Here is an 18,012-nt window from a genome sequence, read left to right on the forward strand (position 1 = left end):
TAGTTGCATAAGGTGGCTGGCGGGTGTCTGTCTCTCCCACCTTAGTTAGAGCGGAATCGATGAACAGGGCCCTTATGAAGGGTAAATAGAAGTTGACAAAATCACGTTGTGGTGATTCATAGGTAAGAAAACGTTCTTGCTAGAACCCAATTGCAGCCACGTAAAAGATGCAACAACAATTAGAGGACGTCTAACTTGTTTTTGCAGCGATTGATCATGTGATGTGATATGGCCAGAGGTTGTGATGAATGATGAATTGTGATGTATGAGATCATGTTCTTTGTAATAGGATTCACGACTTGCATGTCGATGAGTATGACAACCGGCAGGAGCCATAGGAGTTGTCATTATTTTTTTGTATGACCTGCGTGTCATTGAATAACGCCATGTAAACTACTTTACTTTATTGCTAAACGTTAGTCATAGAAGTAGAAGTAGTCGTTGGCGTGACAACTTCATGAAGACACGATGATGGTGATCATGATGATGGAGATCATGGTGTCAAGCCGGTGACAAGATGATCATGGAGCCCCGAAGATGAAGATCAATGGAGCTATATGATATTGGCCATATCATGTCACAACTATATAATTGCATGTGATGTTTATTATGTATTATGCATCTTGTTTACTTAGGACGACGGTAGTAAATAAGATGATCCCTTATAAAATTTCAAGAAGTGTTCTCCCCTAACTGTGCACCGTTGCTACAGTTCGTCGTTTCTAAGCACCATGTGATGATCGGGTGTGATGGATTCTTACGTTCACATACAACGGGTGTAAGACAGTTTTACACAGCGAAAACACTTAGGGTTAACTTGACGAGCCTAGCATGTGCAGACATGGCCTCGGAACACGGAGACCGAAAGGTCGAACACGAATCGTATAGAAGATACGATCAACATGAAAATGTTCACCGACGATGACTAGTCCGTCTCACGTGATGATCGGACACGGGCTAGTCGACTCGGATCGTGTAACACTTAGATGACTAAAGGGATGTCTAATCTAAGTGGGAGTTCATAATTTGATTAGAACTTTATTATCATGAACTTAGTCTAAAACCTTTGCAAATATGTCTTGTAGATCAATGGCCAACGCTAATGTCAACATGAACTTCAACGCGTTCCTAGAGAAAACCAAGCTGAAAGATGATGGCAGCAACTATACGGACTGGGTCCGGAACCTGAGGATCATCCTCATAGCTGCCAGGAAACAATATGTCCTAGAAGGACCGCTAGGTGACGCTCCCGTCCCAGAGAACCAAGACATTATGAATGCTTGGCAGTCTCGCGCTGATGATTACTCCCTCATTCAGTGCGGCATGCTTTACAGCTTAGAACCGAGGCTCCAAAAGCGTTTTGAGCATCACGGAGCATATGAGATGTTCGAAGAGCTGAAACTAGTTTTCCAAGCTCATGCCCGGGTCGAGAGATATGATGTCTCCGACAAGTTCTACAGTTGTAAGATGGAGGAAAACAGTTCTGTCAGTGAGCACATCCTGAAGATGTCTGGGTTGCACAACCGTATGACCCAGCTGAACATTAACCTCCCAGATGAGGCGGTCATTGACAGAATCCTCCAGTCGCTCCCACCAAGCTACAAGAGCTTTGTGATGAACTACAACATGCAGGGAATGGAAAAGACCATTCCTGAAGTGTTCTCGATGCTGAAGTCAGCAGAGGCTGAAATCAAGAAAGAACATCAAGTGTTGATGGTCAATAAGACCACTAAGTTCAAGAAGGGCAAGGGTAAGAAGAACTTCAAGAAGGACGGCAAAGATGTTGCCGTGCCTGGTAAGCCAGTTACCGGGAAGAAGTCAAAGAATGGACCCAAGCCTGAGACTGAGTGCTTTTATTGCAAGGGGAAGGGTCACTGGAAGTGGAACTGCCCCAAATACTTAGCGGATAAGAAGGCCGGCAACACCAAAGGTATATTTGATATACATGTGATTGATGTGTACCTTACCAGTACTCGTAGTAACTCCTGGGTATTTGATACCGGTGCCGTTGCTCATATTTGTAACTCACAGCAGGAGCTGCGGAATAAACGGAGACTGGCGAAGGACGAGGTGACGATGCGCGTCGGGAATGGTTCCAGAGTCGATGTGATCGCCGTCGGCACGCTGCCTCTACATTTACCTACGGGATTAGTTTTGAACCTTAATAATTGTTATTTAGTGCCAAGTTTGAGCATGAACATTGTATCTGGATCTCGTTTAATACGAGATGGCTACTCATTTAAGTCTGAGAATAATGGTTGTTTGATTTATATGAGAGATATGTTTTATGGTCATGCTCCGATGGTCAATGGTTTATTCTTAATGAATCTCGAGCGTAATATTACACATGTTCATAGTGTAGATGCCAAAAGATGTAAAGTTGATAATGATAGTCCCACATATTTGTGGCACTGCCGCCTTGGTCACATTGGTGTCAAGCGCATGAAGAAGCTCCATGCCGATGGACTTTTAGAGTCTCTTGATTATGAATCGTTTGACACGTGCGAACCATGCCTCTTAGGCAAAATGACCAAGACTCCGTTCTCCGGAACAATGGAGCGAGCAACCAACTTGTTGGAAATCATACATACCGATGTGTGCGGTCCAATGAGCGTTGAGGCTCGCGGAGGATATCGTTATGTTCTCACCCTCACAGATGACTTGAGTAGATATGGGTATGTCTACTTAATGAAACACAAGTCTGAGACCTTTGAAAAGTTCAAGGAATTTCAGAAAGAGGTGGAGAATCAACGTGACCGAAAGATAAAATTCTTACGATCAGATCGTGGAGGAGAATACTTAAGTCACGAATTTGGTACACACTTAAAGAAATGTGGAATCATTTCACAGCTCACGCCGCCTGGAACACCTCAGCGAAACGGTGTGTCCGAATGTCGTAATCGCACTCTATTGGATATGGTGCGGTCTATGATGTCTCTTACCGATTTACCGCTATCATTTTGGGGATACGCTCTAGAGACAGCTACATTCACTTTAAATAGGGCACCGTCTAAATCCGTTGAGACGACACCGTATGAATTATGGTTTGGAAAGAAACCTAAGCTGTCGTTTCTAAAAGTTTGGGGATGCGAAGCTTATGTCAAGAAACTTCAACCTGAAAAGCTCGAACCCAAGTCGGAAAAATGCGTATTCATAGGATACCCTAAGGAAACTATAGGGTATACCTTCTACTTAAGATCCGAAGGCAAGATCTTTGTTGCCAAGAACGGATGCTTTCTGGAAAAAGAGTTTCTCTCGAAAGAAGTAAGTGGGAGGAAAGTAGAACTCGATGAAGTACTACCTCTTGAGCGGGATAGTGACGCAGCACAGGAAACCGTTCCTGAGATGCCCACACCAACTGAAGAGGAAAACCATGATAATGATCAAAGTACTTCGGATCAAGTTACTACTGAACTTCGTAGGTCCACAAGAACACGTTCCGCACCAGAATGGTACGACAACCCTGTCCTGGAAATCATGTTGTTAGACAACAATGAACCTTCAAACTATGAAGAAGCAATGACGGGCCCGGATTCCAACAAATGGCTTGAAGCCATGAAATCCGAGATAGAATCCATGTATGAAAACAAAGTATGGACTTTGACAGACTTGCCCGATGATCGGCGAGCGATAGAAAACAAATGGATCTTTAAGAAGAAGATGGACGCGGATGGTAATGTTACCATCTATAAAGCTCGACTTGTCGCTAAGGGTTATCGACAGGTTCAAGGGATTGACTACGACGAGACATTCTCTCCCGTAGCGAAGCTAAAGTCCGTCCGAATCATGTTAGCAATTGCCGCATACTATGATTATGAGATATGGCAGATGGACGTCAAAACAGCATTCCTTAACGGGCATCTTAAGGAAGAACTGTATATGATGCAGCCGGAAGGTTTTGTCGATCCTCAGAACGCTAACAAAGTATGCAAGCTCCAGCGATCCATTTATGGACTGGTTCAAGCATCTCGGAGTTGGAACATTCGCTTTGATGAGATGATCAAAGCGTTTGGGTTTATGCAGACTTATGGAGAAGCCTGCGTTTACAAGAAAGTGAGTGGGAGCTCTGTAGCATTTCTCATATTATATGTAGATGACATACTCCTGATGGGAAATAATATAGAATTTCTGGACAGCATTAAGGCCTACTTGAATAAGTGTTTTTCAATGAAGGACCTTGGAGAAGCTGCTTATATATTAGGCATCAAGATCTATAGAGATAGATCGAGACGCCTCATAGGTCTTTCACAAAGTACATACCTTGATAAGATTTTGAAGAGATTCAGAATGGATCAGTCCAAGAAGGGGTTCTTGCCTATGTTACAAGGTATGAGACTAAGCTCAGCTCAGTCACCGACCACGGCAAAAGATAAAGAAGAGATGAGTGTCATCCCCTATGCTTCAGCCATAGGATCTATTATGTATGCCATGCTGTGTACCAGACCCGATGTAAACCTTGCCGTAAGTTTGGTAGCAAGATACCAAAGTAATCCCGGCAAGGAACACTGGACAGCGGTCAAGAATATCCTGAAGTACCTGAAAAGGACAAAGGACATGTTTCTCGTTTATGGAGGAGATGAAGAGCTCGTCGTAAAGGGTTACGTCGACGCTAGCTTCGACTCAGATCTGGATGACTCTAAGTCACAAACCGGATACGTGTATATGTTGAATGGTGGAGCAGTAAGCTGGTGCAGCTGCAAGCAGAGCGTCGTGGCGGGATCTACGTGTGAAGCGGAGTACATGGCAGCCTCGGAGGCAGCACATGAAGCAATTTGGGTGAAGGAGTTCATCACCGACCTAGGAGTCATACCCAATGCGTCGGGGCCGATCAAACTCTTCTGTGATAACACTGGAGCTATTGCCCTCGCAAAGGAGCCCAGGTTTCACAAGAAGACCAGGCACATCAAGCGTCGTTTCAACTCCATCCGTGAAAATGTTCAAGATGGAGACATAGAGATTTGCAAAGTGCACACGGATCTGAATGTCGCAGATCCGCTGACTAAACCTCTCTCGCGTGCAAAACATGATCAACACCAGAACTCTATGGGTGTTCGATTCATCACAATGTAACTAGATTAGTGACTCTAGTGCAAGTGGGAGACTGTTGGAAATATGCCCTAGAGGCAATAATAAAAGTATTATTATATTTCATTGTTCATGATAATTGTCTTGTATTCATGCTATAAATGTATTATCCGGAAATCGTAATACACGTGTGAATACTTAGACCACACTATGTCCCTGGTAAGCCTCTAGTTGACCAGCTCGTTGTGATCAACAGATAGTCATGGTTTCCTGACTATGGACATTGGATGTCGTTGATAACGGGATCACATCATTAGGAGAATGATGTGATGGACAAGACCCAATCCTAAGCATAGCATAAAAGATCGTGTAGTTCGTTTTGCTAGAGCTTTGCAAGTGTCAAGTATCTCTTCCTTCGACCATGAGATCGTGTAACTCCCGGATACCGTAAGAGTGCCTTGGGTATACCAAACGTCACAACGTAACTGGGTGACTATAAAGGTACATTACAGGTATCTCCGAAAGTAGCTGTTGGGTTGACACGGATCGAGACTGGGATTTGTCACTCCGTATGACGAAGAGGTATCTCTGGGCCCACTCGGTAATGCATCATCATATTGAGCTCAATGTGACCAAGGTGTTGGACACGGGATCATGCATTACGGTACGAGTAAAGTGACTTGCCGGAAACGAGACTGAACAAGGTATTGGGATACCGACGATCGAGTCTCGGGCAAGTAACGTACCGATTGACAAAGGGAATTGCATACAGGGTTTGATCGAATCCTCGACATGGTGGTTCATCCGATGACAACATCGAGGAGCATGTGGGAGCCATCATGGGTATCCAGATCCCGCTGATGGTTATTGACTGAGAGAGTCTCGGTCATGTCTGCATGTCTCCCGAACCCGTAGGGTCTACACACTTAAGGTTCAGTTACGCTAGGGTTATAGGGATATGTATATGCAGTAACCCGAATGTTGTTCGGAGTCCCGGATGAGATCCCGGACGTCACGAGGAGTTCCGGAATGGTCCGGAGGTAAAGATTTATATATGGGAAGTCCTGTTTCGGGCATCGGGACAAGTTTCGGGGTTATCGGTATTGTACCGGGACAACCGGAAGGGTCCCGGGGGTCCACCGGGTGGGTCCACCTGTCCCGGGGGGCCACATGGGCTGTGTGGGGGTGCGCCTTGGCCTAATGGGCCAAGGGCACCAGCCCCACATAGGCCCATGCGCCTAGGGTTCAAGGGGGGCAAGAGTCCTAGGAGGGTAAGGCACCTCCTAGGTGCCTTTGGGGGAGGGAAAACCCCCCTTGGCCGCCGCACCCCCTAGGAGATTTGATCTCCTAGGGCCGGCCACCCCCCCCTTGGCACCCCTATATATAGTGGGGGAGAGGAGGGACTTCATACCTGAACGCCCTGGCCTTTGGTTGCCTCCTTCTCCCTCCCCAACACCTCCTCCACCTCCATAGTGCTTAGCGAAGCTCTGCCGGAGTACTGCAGCTCCATCAACACCACGCCGTCGTGCTGCTGCTGGTGCCATCTCCCTCAACCTCTCCTCCCTTCCTTGCTGGATCAAGAAGGAGGAGACGTGGCTGTTCCGTACGTGTGTTGAACGCGGAGGTACCGTCCGTTCGGCGCAGGTCATCGGTGATTTGGATCACGTCGAGTACGACTACATCATCACCTTGCAAGCTTCCGCACGCGATCTACAAGTGGTATGTAGATGCAAACTCTCTCCCTAGACTCGTTGCTTAGATGAACTCATAGATGGATCTTGGTGAAACCGTAGGAAAATTTTTAATTTTCTGCAACGTTCCCCAACACGACCCCCGGGTCTCTTTTCCATTATATTATATCTCTTTAAATCTCGTTTACTATTTCACAATCTTTACTTTCCAATCTATACATCAAAAATACCAAAAATATTACTTTATTATATCTATCAGATCTCACTTTTGCGAGTGACCGTGAAGGGGTTGACAACCCTTTACGCGTTGGTTGCAAGGTTCTTGATTGTTTGTGCAGGTATTCGTTGACTTGTGCGTCGTCTGCTACTGGATCGATACCTTGGTTCTCAAAACCGAGGGGAATACTTACGCTACTTTGCTGCATCACCCTTTCCACTTCAAGGGAAAAACCAACGCAAGCTCAAGAGGTAGCAAGGCGCGGAGCGGGTGCACCTCGCAGAGCTCTACGTGGCGGCGGGACGGGCCTGCACCAACATCGACGCTGCAACGGCGAGCGTCAAGGGACGGAGTAGAGCCAGAGCTGTCGCTTGTGTCCACCCACTAGTGCTGCAGCGCGATGCAAAGAGTTAGATCCTCCTCGTGCCTGCCACATCACTACGGAATGCGTCCCAATCATCAAAGGATATGTTCACCGCTGCTGGAGCTGGACATGGTGGATGCGGAAGTGGATGGGGTTAAATTGAGGAAAGGGAGGAGAAGATATCAAGAGTGATATGTCTCCAACATATATTTTTTTTTATTGTTCCATGCTATTATATTATCTGTTTTGGATGTTTTATATGCATTAATTTGCTATTTTATATTATTTTTGGGACTAACTTATTAACCCAGAGCCAAGCGTCAATTTCTGTTTTTTCCTTATTTTTTAGTTTTACAGAAAGGAATATCAAACAGAGTCCAAATGGAATAAAACTTTAAGATGATTTTTCTTGGACCAGAAGACACACGTAGGACTTAGAGAGGAAGGCAGAAGAGTCCCAAGGGCTCCACAAACCCTCAGGGCGCGCCCTAGGGGGGTGCAACCCCCGGCTTGTGGGCCCCACGGGAGTCCTCCAACCCTAATCTTTGGCCTATAAATTTAGAAATATTCCCAAACCAACAGAAGCGTCCACCAAAATACTTTTTCGCTACCGTAACCTTCTGTACCCGCGAGATCCCATCTTGGAGCCTTTTCTGACACCCTGCCGGAGGGGGATTCGATCATGGAGGGCTTCTACATCAACCCTATTGCCCTTCCGATGAAGCGTGAGTAGTTTACCACAGACCTACGGGTCCATAGCTAGTAGCTAGATGGTTTCTTCTCTCTCTTTAATTCTCAATACCATGTTCTCCTCGATGTTCTTGGAGATCTATCTGATGTAATATTCTTTTGCGGTGTGTTTGTTGAGATCCGATGAATTGTGGATTTATGATCAGATTATCTATGAATGTTATTTGAATCTTCTCTGATTTTTTATGTGCGTGATTTGATATCTTTGTATTTCTCTTCAAATTACCGGTTTGGTTTGACCAACTAGATTGGTTCTTCTTGCAATGAGAGAGGTGCTTAGTTTTGGGTTCATTCTTGTGGTGTCCTCACCCAATGACAAAGTAGGGATAGCGAGGCACGTATTGTATTCTTGTCATGAAGGGTAAAAAGATGGGGTTTTCATCATATTGCTTAAGTTTATCTCTCTACATCATGTCATCTTACTTAATGCGTTAATCCGTTCTTTATGAACTTAATACTCTAGATGCATGCTGGATAGCGGTCGATGTGTAGAGTAATAGTAGTAGATGCAAAATTTTTTTGGTCTACTAGACACGTACGTGATGCCTATATGCATAATCATTGCCTTGGATATCGTCATAACTTTAAGCTTTTCTATCAATTGCTCGACAGTAATTTGTTCACCCACCTTATTATTTGCCTTCAAGAGAGAAGCCTCTAGTGAAACCTATGGCCCCCGGTTCTATTTTCCATTATATATTTTCAGATCTATACACCAAAAAACCCAAAATACCTACTTTTACTTTGTTTTATGTCTTAGTAATCTTTTATACCTATCTCTATCAGATCTCACCTTTGCAAGTGACCAGATTAACAACCCCTTTATCGCGTTGGGTGCAAGTGTTTGATTGTTTATGCAGGTGCATAGATTGGGGACTTGTATCTCCTACTAGATTTGATACGGTGGTTCTTAACTGAGGGAAATACTTATCTCTACTTTGCTGCATCACCCTTTCCTCTTCAAGGGAAAAACCAACGCAAGCTCAAGAAGTAGCAGTGAGCGAAGCGAAGTAAGTGAGCTAGGGTTTGCTCTGCGTGGTGTTTTTTATGAGGATGGAGTGGGGTAGTGGTGGGGTAGCATGGGTTGGGCTGATGTGACAGACACGCCTAGGCGCGCCCGGGCCTCCCCATATCCGCCCCAGCTTAGGGCTGGATATGACGGGTGCCGGACAACCTGGGCGTTTGGGGCCGATTTGAGGCGCCCGACTGGGTCGACTTTTTTTTGTCCGATCAGTCACCATTCCATCCGTCGGGGTGTTTGAGACTAGTTTGAGGCACCCGACTGTAGATTCTCTAAAAGTCATGCTTATTTTGCAATAAGATGTAGTCACTGTTTGAATTCTGATATTTTGACTACTAAGAGCCAAATAAGATGATGTAGGTGGGTGGCACGACTTTAAATATTTTTTTTGCTGAATGTGAGGAATGAGTAGAGAATCGGGCTATAGATTAACAATGAGCTGCAACACATGCTCCTAGAGACAGTGTGAGAAAGCGAAATGGGCCATATATCAATAAAGTAGCATATTTTTATATCTAAGTATTGTACATGCCGACTATAAATTTAACTATAGAGGATATGACAACATTATATAACAATTAGCTGGTTGTACTATTAACATGCTCAAGGAATGATAATATTCGTTGTCCGGTCTAAAACATAAGGCATAGAAGTTCTGTCTCAAGTTAAAGTTTTCTAGGTTTGTTCAAATTTTGTGAAACAAAATCATCTACATCTACAAAATGCCAAATCGATCAATAGCTTCGTCATGGCTTTCTTTTTCATATTGTATTTTTAGATGTGATTGATATAGGTTTCTTTAACTATAGGCTTGCTCTACCGGCAAGATGCCCCCACCCCATGCCCCGCTCCTGCCCCACCTCCTACCCGCAGCCGATGGCCCAAGTTGCCGGCGACCAACCGCAACCCCCCCTCCCCGACGCTCCTCCACATCCACCTGCAACCTTGGAGACCGACTTCTCCATGCCAGAAACTACACTTGCTTCCAACTGAGCCTTGATAAAGCGGTCGGGCTAGATTTCCAAAATCTAGTCTAGAGCGAGCTTCCCTCTTGCATTCCGCCATCGAGCTTTTGGTCATCAACATGCAACCACGCTCCTCATCAACTTTCGCCCGTCCACCCTGTCTCTCGACACCTTCCTGGTCGCCACCCTGCTTCAGTTCCGCTTCAGTGGTGAAGCTGCTGATTTCGCGGTCTCACCCATCTCCAATCGCAGCTTCTCCTTCCTATCGTCATCAAACTCTGTCACCACCCGTATTGCTGCAGGCTCATCATTCCCTCATTGCACTACTTGTCCTATAGATCCATCAAACATCTGTCACCCACATGCTTGACCCCCACTCCTCCACGCTTGGAGGGGCCATGGAACCCGCAGATGCTACCATGGGGATGTGACTTGTGCTTCTTCCTCCTTCTTGTGCAACGACCTGTGTTGAACTCCAATCACCGGACCGTCATGGCTTGAGCTCCTCCTCATTGATAAGTTGCTCTCTCACCAGAGCTCTAAGGATAGGCCATTTCACCCCGGTTTTGCTTTTATTAATTTCATCTTGCATGATTATCATTGTATATTACCTCTCCTCTAATCCCATAAAAATAGCTCTAATCAGATCTTTGGTTAGTCTTTGACTTTCAGTGTGTAATCCCAAATGTAGTGCTTGTTAATTCTGCTCTAGCGACCACTTTTTTTGAAAAAATGTTTTCAATTCCAGAGAGTTGGGCACTTGCTTGTTCCAAGTTCAGTCTTATCCAATAGTGTGAGGAGTGAGATGATCTCCCGCTCCTAGTGCTCTTCCAACATTTCAAAATCTCTATGTTCAGCACCATTTATCGCACCAATGACGCTGCAACAATCGCGTGATCTCGCCTCGAAGCAACCGTTGAGGCTCGTTTCATATTCCAGTTCCTCCTGCCTACGTCAATCCCGGGACTTCTCCCTCTCTCACCCAGGCTTGCGACCTGCAACATCTCGAGTGACCAATCCACTCCCATGGAATACCCCTAGGGTTTCACACCGCCAACGCTACAGGAATTCCCCTCCGCGCCGCCGCCGGTTCTCCATGTCCTGCTTTAAAGAAGGAAGAGCTAACCACTAGTGCCTCATTTCATTCTCATGCCCTCACAACATGGGAGGGAGGAACTAGAGAAATGAGAGTGATACATCTCCATCGTATCTACTTTTCCTAACGCTTTTCCTCTTGTTTTGGACTCTAATTTGCATGATTTGAATGAAACTAACAAAAACTGGCATTGTTTTCAGCATAACTACCATTGTGTTGTTTTTGTGCAGAAAAAAAGTTCTCGGAATGACACGAAATTTTTTGGAGATTTTTTATGGAATAAAAGAATAATATTGGAGCCAAGAACCACCGGAGGGGGGCCCATGGGTGAGCACAACCCACCAGGGTGTGCCCCCCCTCCCTGCGCGCCCAGGTGGGTTGTCCCCACCTGGTGGCCCCGCGGACCCTGATTCCAACGCTATAAAATCCTATTTTCGGAGAAAAAAAAATCAAGGAGAAAGAATTATCGCGTTTCACGAGACGGAGCCGCCGCCACCTCCTGTTCTTCATTGGGAGGCCACATCTGGAGTCCATTTGGGGCTCCGAAGAGGGGGATCTTCAATCTTCGTCATCACCAACCCTTCTCCATCGCCAATTCCTTGATGCTCCCCACCGGGAGTGAGTAATTCCTTTGTAGGCTCGCTGGTCGGTGAGGAGTTGGATGAGATTCATCATGTAATCGAGTTAGTTTTGTTAGGGCTTGATCCCTAGTATCCATTATGTTCTGAGATTGATGTTGCTATGACTTTGCCATGCTTAATGCTTGTCACTTTGGGCCCGGGTGCCATGATTTCAGATCTGAACCGTTTATGTTATCACCATTATATATATGTTCCAGATCCGATCTTGCAAGTTATAGCCAACTATTACGTGTTATGATCCGTAAACCCCAGAGTGACAATACTCAGGATACTTTCCGGTGACGATCGTAGTTTGAGGAGTTCATGTATTCACTATGTGTTAATGCTTTGTTTCAGTTCTCTATTAAAAGGAGGCCTTAATATCCCTTAGTTTCCATATGGACCCCGCTGCCACGGGAGGGTAGGACAAAAGATGTCATTCAAGTTCTTTCCATAAGCACATATGACAATTTACGGAATACATGCATATATTATATTTATGAACTGGAGCTAGTGCCGTATCACCCTAGGTTATGACTGTTATATGATGAATATGATCCAACGGATTCACCGATCCAATGCCTACGAATTTCTCTTATATTGTTCTTGCTAAGTTACTATTGTTGTTGTTACCGTTATACTTGCTGCAAAATCATTGGTATCACTGTTACCATTACTATTGTTGTTGCTACTACTATCAAAACTATCATATTACTTTGCTGCTGATCATATTGCTGCAGATAATTAATGTCCAGGTGTGGTTAAATTGACAACTCAACTGCTAATACTTGCAAATATTCTTTGGCTCCCCTTGTGTCGAATCAATAAATTTGGGTTGAATACTCTACGCTCGAAAACTATTGTGATCCCCTATACTTGTGGGTTATCAAGTCCTTTTTTCTGGTGTCATTGCCGGGGAGCATAGCTATATTTGTTGAGTCACTTCGGATTATTATCAATTTATCATTATGAAGAATCTGAAGGACACCAATACTAAAATATTTCCCTCTAAGACGAGGGGAGGTAAGGAACTTCCATCTAGCTTTGCACTTGATTTGCCTTCCATTGAGTAAACTTGCAACACCACCGCATGCTATTAATTCTGATATGTCGCAAGTTATTTATGATGCTACTTCTGCTATGGATAATGCTTATGATGATACTAGTACCTTGCTTGATGATGGTGTGCCACTAGGTGATTTTCTTGATGAACAAATTGCTAGAGCTAAAGAGAATGAAATTACTAAACCTGATGAAATACCTAAATTTGAAAACCTTGATACACCTATTATACCTAGTCCTCCTAGATATGAATTGTCTAAGATGCCAGAAGGTTATGTTATGGATGAGGAGACAGCTAGAGACTTTCTTGCTTGCAATGATAGAGATGATATCAAGAAATTATTATGCAAATTGAAAGAGAAATCCTTGAATACTAGAATGAAATGTGATACTAAGTTTGCTACTTCACCTATCTTTGTTGATGATAAGGATTATGAATTCTCTATTGACCCAGAGTTGATCAATTTTGTTGAATCTGATCCATTTCATGGTTATGATACTGAAACTATTGTGGCACACCTCACTAACTTAAATGATATAGCCACCCTATTTGCTCATGATGAGAAGATTTGCTACTATTATATTCTTAAATTATTTCCATTCTCATTAAAGGGTGATGCTAAGATTTGGTATAATACTCTTGCTCCTGGTTGTGTGCGTGATGCCTGCTTGAACGTCGGTATTTCTCCAAAGAGGAAGGGATGATGTAGTACAGCGACGGTAGGTATTTCCCTTGGTGATGAGACCAAGGTTATCGAAACAGTAGGAGAACCAAGCAACACAATGTAAACAACCCCCGCACACAAATAACAAATACTCGTAACCCGACGTGTTAAAGGTGTTGTCAATCCCTTTCGGGTAACGGTGCCTCAAATTGGCGAGAAAACGTGATAAAGTTGTGATAGATAGGATAAATAAATCACAAATAAAATAAAGTACAACAAGGTATTTTTGTATTTTGGTTTAATAGATCTGAAAATAAAAGCAAAGGAAAATAGATCGCAAAGGCAAATATGATGAAAAGAGACCCGGGGGCCGTAGGTTTCACTAGTGGCTTCTCTCGAGAAAATAGCAAACGTTGGGAAAACAATTATTGTTGGGTAATTGATTGAACTTCAAATAATCATGATGATATTCAGGCAATGATCATTATATAGGCATCACGTCCAAGATTAGTAGACCAACTCCTGCCTACATCTACTACTATTACTCCACACATCGACCGCTATCCAGCATGCATCTAGTGTATTAAGTTCATGGAAAAACAGAGTAATGCAATAAGAACGATGACATGATGTAGACAAGATCTATTTATGTAGAAATAGACCCCATCTTGTTATCCTTAATAGCAACGATGCATACGTGTCGTTTCCCCTTCCGTCACTGGAACAAGCACCGTAAGATCGAACCCATCACAAAGAACCTCTTCCCATTGCAAGATAAATAGATCAAGTTGGCCAAACAAAATCCAAATATCGGAGAAGAAATATGAGGCTATAAGAAATCATGCAAATAAGAGATCAAAGAAGACTCAAATAACTTTCATGGATAAAAACATAGATCTGATCATAAACTCAAAGTTCATTGGATCCTAACAAACACACCGCAAAAGGACTTACATCCTATGGATCTCCAAGAGACCATTGTATTGAGAATCAAGACAGAGAGAGAGGAAGCCATCTAGCTACTAACTACGGACCCGTAGGTCTACAAAGAACTACTCACGCATCATCAGAGAGGCACCAATGGACATGATGAACCCCTCGGCGATGGTGTCTAGATTGGAGCTGGTGTTTCTGGAACTTGCGATAGCTGGAATTGATTTTTGTCGCCTCCCCTAGGGTTTCTGGAATATTGGGGTATTTATAGAGCAAAGAGGCGATGTGGGAGGCCGCCGTGGTGGACACAACCCACCAGGGCGCGCCTGGGCCTCCAGGCGTACCCTGGTGTCTTATGCTCACCACGGGACGGCCCTCTAGCACTTCTTTGGCCCACTGGATGTCTTCTGGTCCAAAAAAATCCATAAAAAGTTTCGCTGCGTTTGGACTCCGTTTGGTATTGATTTCCTGTGATGTAAAAAACAAGCAGTAAATAGCAACTAGCACTGGGCACTATGTCAATAGGTTAGTACCAAAAAATGATATAAAATGACTATAAAATGATTGTAAAACATCCAAGAATGATAATATAAAAGCATGGAATAATTAAAAATTATAGATATGTTGGAGACGTATCAGCATCCCCAAGCTTAATTCCTGCTCGTCCTCGAGTAGGTAAATGATAAAAACATAATTTTTGATGTGGAATGTTGCCTAACATGTTCATCACATAATCTTTTCTTTATAGCATGGACATTTGGACTTTTATATGGTTCAAAGCAATAGTCTAGTTTTGACATGAAGACTTTAATACTCAAGCATACCAACAAGCAACCATGTCTTTCAAAATATCAACACTAAAGCAAGTTATCCCTAGCCCATTATGCTCAACTATTGATCCATTCATGAAACACACTCAAATATTAGCTACACGCAATGCTGAAATACGATCATAGGCCCCTTAGTTGGTGATTTATAAGAGAAGATGGAGACTCAAATTCAAAATAAAAATTGCATAAAGTAAAGGAAAGGCTCCTCGCAGAGGGAAGTAGGGATCCGTAGAGGTGCCAGAGCTCAAAGCGAAAAATGAGAGATAATTTTTTTGGGGGAGGCATACATTTCCCACCAACGAAAACGACTTAGAGCTCCCAACACTTTCCATGCTAGATACATCATAGGCGGTTCCCAAATAGAAAATAAAGTTTATTCCTTTTTCCACCATTACTTTCACTTTCCATGGCTTGTCCGTATCGACAGGTGCCCTCCATACCAACACTTTCCAAGGAATTTATTATTTGACAACATAAAGTAAATTCATTTTTCATTTCAGGATTGGGCATCCCTAATACCTTTGCCGTACTCTCGTGCAATGTCAAGTGAATAAACACTCATCATGAGAATAACACATCTAGCATCGAAAATATCGGCCACCCCTCACCGCCTCGCGAGTGGTACGAGCACACAAAAGAGAAATTTATTTTTAAAATTAGAGATGGCACATGCAAATTTTCTTAGAACGGCACGAAAATACCTCATATAGGTAGGTATAGTGGACTCATATGGCAAAACTAGTTTAAAAGGTTTTGGATGCACAAGTAGTGATCATACTTAGTGCAAAATGAATGCTAGGAAAAAGATTGAGAAGCGACCAACGAAGAAACGAAAAATCTCGTACCCAAGTATTAAGCATAAGTAACACCGAATAATGCACCACAAGTAGGATATAAATTTCATTGCATAACTATTGACTTTCGTGCTTGCATAGGGAATCACAAACAGACAAACCTTAACACCAATATTCTTACTAAAGCATAATTACTCATCAACATGACTCACATATCATATCATCATATCTCAAAACCATTACTAAGAATCAAGTTTATTTTGTCCAATGATCTTCATGAAAGTTTTTATTATATCCTCCCTAGATATCTATCACTTTGGGACTAGTTTCATATGTTGCTTTTGATAAGCTCAAACAAATTTAAGTGAAGAACATGAGCATAATATTTCTTTCTCTCAAAATAATCTAAGTGAAGCAAGAGAGAATTTCTTAAAAAAATTACTAACTCCCAAATAACTATAATTGAAGCATGAGAGCATTTCTTCAAAAATAACAAAGCACACCGTGCTCAAAAAGATATAAGTGAAGCACTAGAGCAATTCCATGGCTCTAAAAATTTAAGTGAAGCATAGGAGCAAGCATAGAATAATTTTTGGATCTCTCAAAAAGGTGTGTCCAGCAAGGATTGAAGACTTAAAACACAAAGAAAAACAAGCAAAGACTCATATCACACAAGACGCTCCAAGCAAAACTCATAATATGTGACGAATAAAAATATAGCTCCAAGTAAAATACCGATGGTTGTTAGAATAAAGAGGGGATGCCACTCGGGGGCATCACCAAGCTTAGTTGCTTGCTACTTATTGAATATTATCTTGGGGTGCCTCGGGCATCCCCAAGCTTAGCCTTTTGCTAATCCTTATTCCTTCATCCATCGTAAGATCACCCAAAACTTGAAAACTTCAATCACACAAAACTCAACAAAACCTTTGTGAGATCCGTTAGTATAAGAAAGAAAACCACTACTATAAGTACTGTTGCAAACCCATTCGTATTTTATTTTTGCATTATATCTACTGTATTCCAACTTTTCTATGGCAAAAACTCTTCAAAGAAAACCATAGAATCATCAAAACAAGCACACAACACAAAGAAGACAACATGTCAAAAACAGAACAGTCTGTAGCAATCTGACTACTTCGAATACTTTTGTAACTCCAAAAATTCTGAAAAATTAGGATGACGTGAATAATTTGTTTATTAATCTTCTGCAAACAGAATTAACTCAAAACACTCTTTTTATAAAAATGAAAAGTAATTTTGTGAGCACAAAAGTTTTTTGTTTTTCAGCAAGATCAAATCAACTCTCACCCAAATCATTCCAAAGGCCTTGCTTGGAACAAACACTAATTTAAACAACAAAGCCACATCTAACCAGAGGCATAATTGTGTATTTTACTGAAAACAACAAGAAAAACAAAAACCAAAAAGATACAAGTTGGGTTGCCTCCCAACGAGCGCTCACTACTGGAATCAGGAACTTTGCCATCAGCCGGTTCTTTCTTGTTAGCTAGCTGATGGCAAAGAGGGTCTCTGCCATCAGCTTGAAGAAAACGAATGGCAAAGAAGCAGCTGACGGCAAAGAAATTGTTTGTTGTCCGCCTCATCTTTGCCGTTAGCTAGCTGATGGCACAGAACCTTTGCCGTCCGCTAGCGGACGACAAAGAGGCAGGGTGGACCGCTGGCGAGAGCCACCTAACGGCCACTTTCTTTGCCATCCGCTAGCTGATGGCAAAGAATCTTTGCCGTTTGCTAGCAGACAACAAATAAATTGACCAAACTAACGTCCGTTAACCAGGCTCTTTGCCGTCTGCTAGCGAACGGCAAAGAGTTGTGCTATCTAACAACATGCCCTTGCCTGACCCCTCTCTCTCCCTCCCCTCATCCCAACCCCATGCCGCTGCCCCGCCCCGACCGCCTCGCCGCCCCGGCCATCCCGCCCTGCCGTACCGAGCCGATCCGCCCCGCGGCGCCGCTCT

This window comes from Triticum aestivum, chromosome 6B (assembly GCF_018294505.1).
Source record: "Triticum aestivum cultivar Chinese Spring chromosome 6B, IWGSC CS RefSeq v2.1, whole genome shotgun sequence".
NCBI lineage: Eukaryota > Viridiplantae > Streptophyta > Magnoliopsida > Poales > Poaceae > Triticum > Triticum aestivum.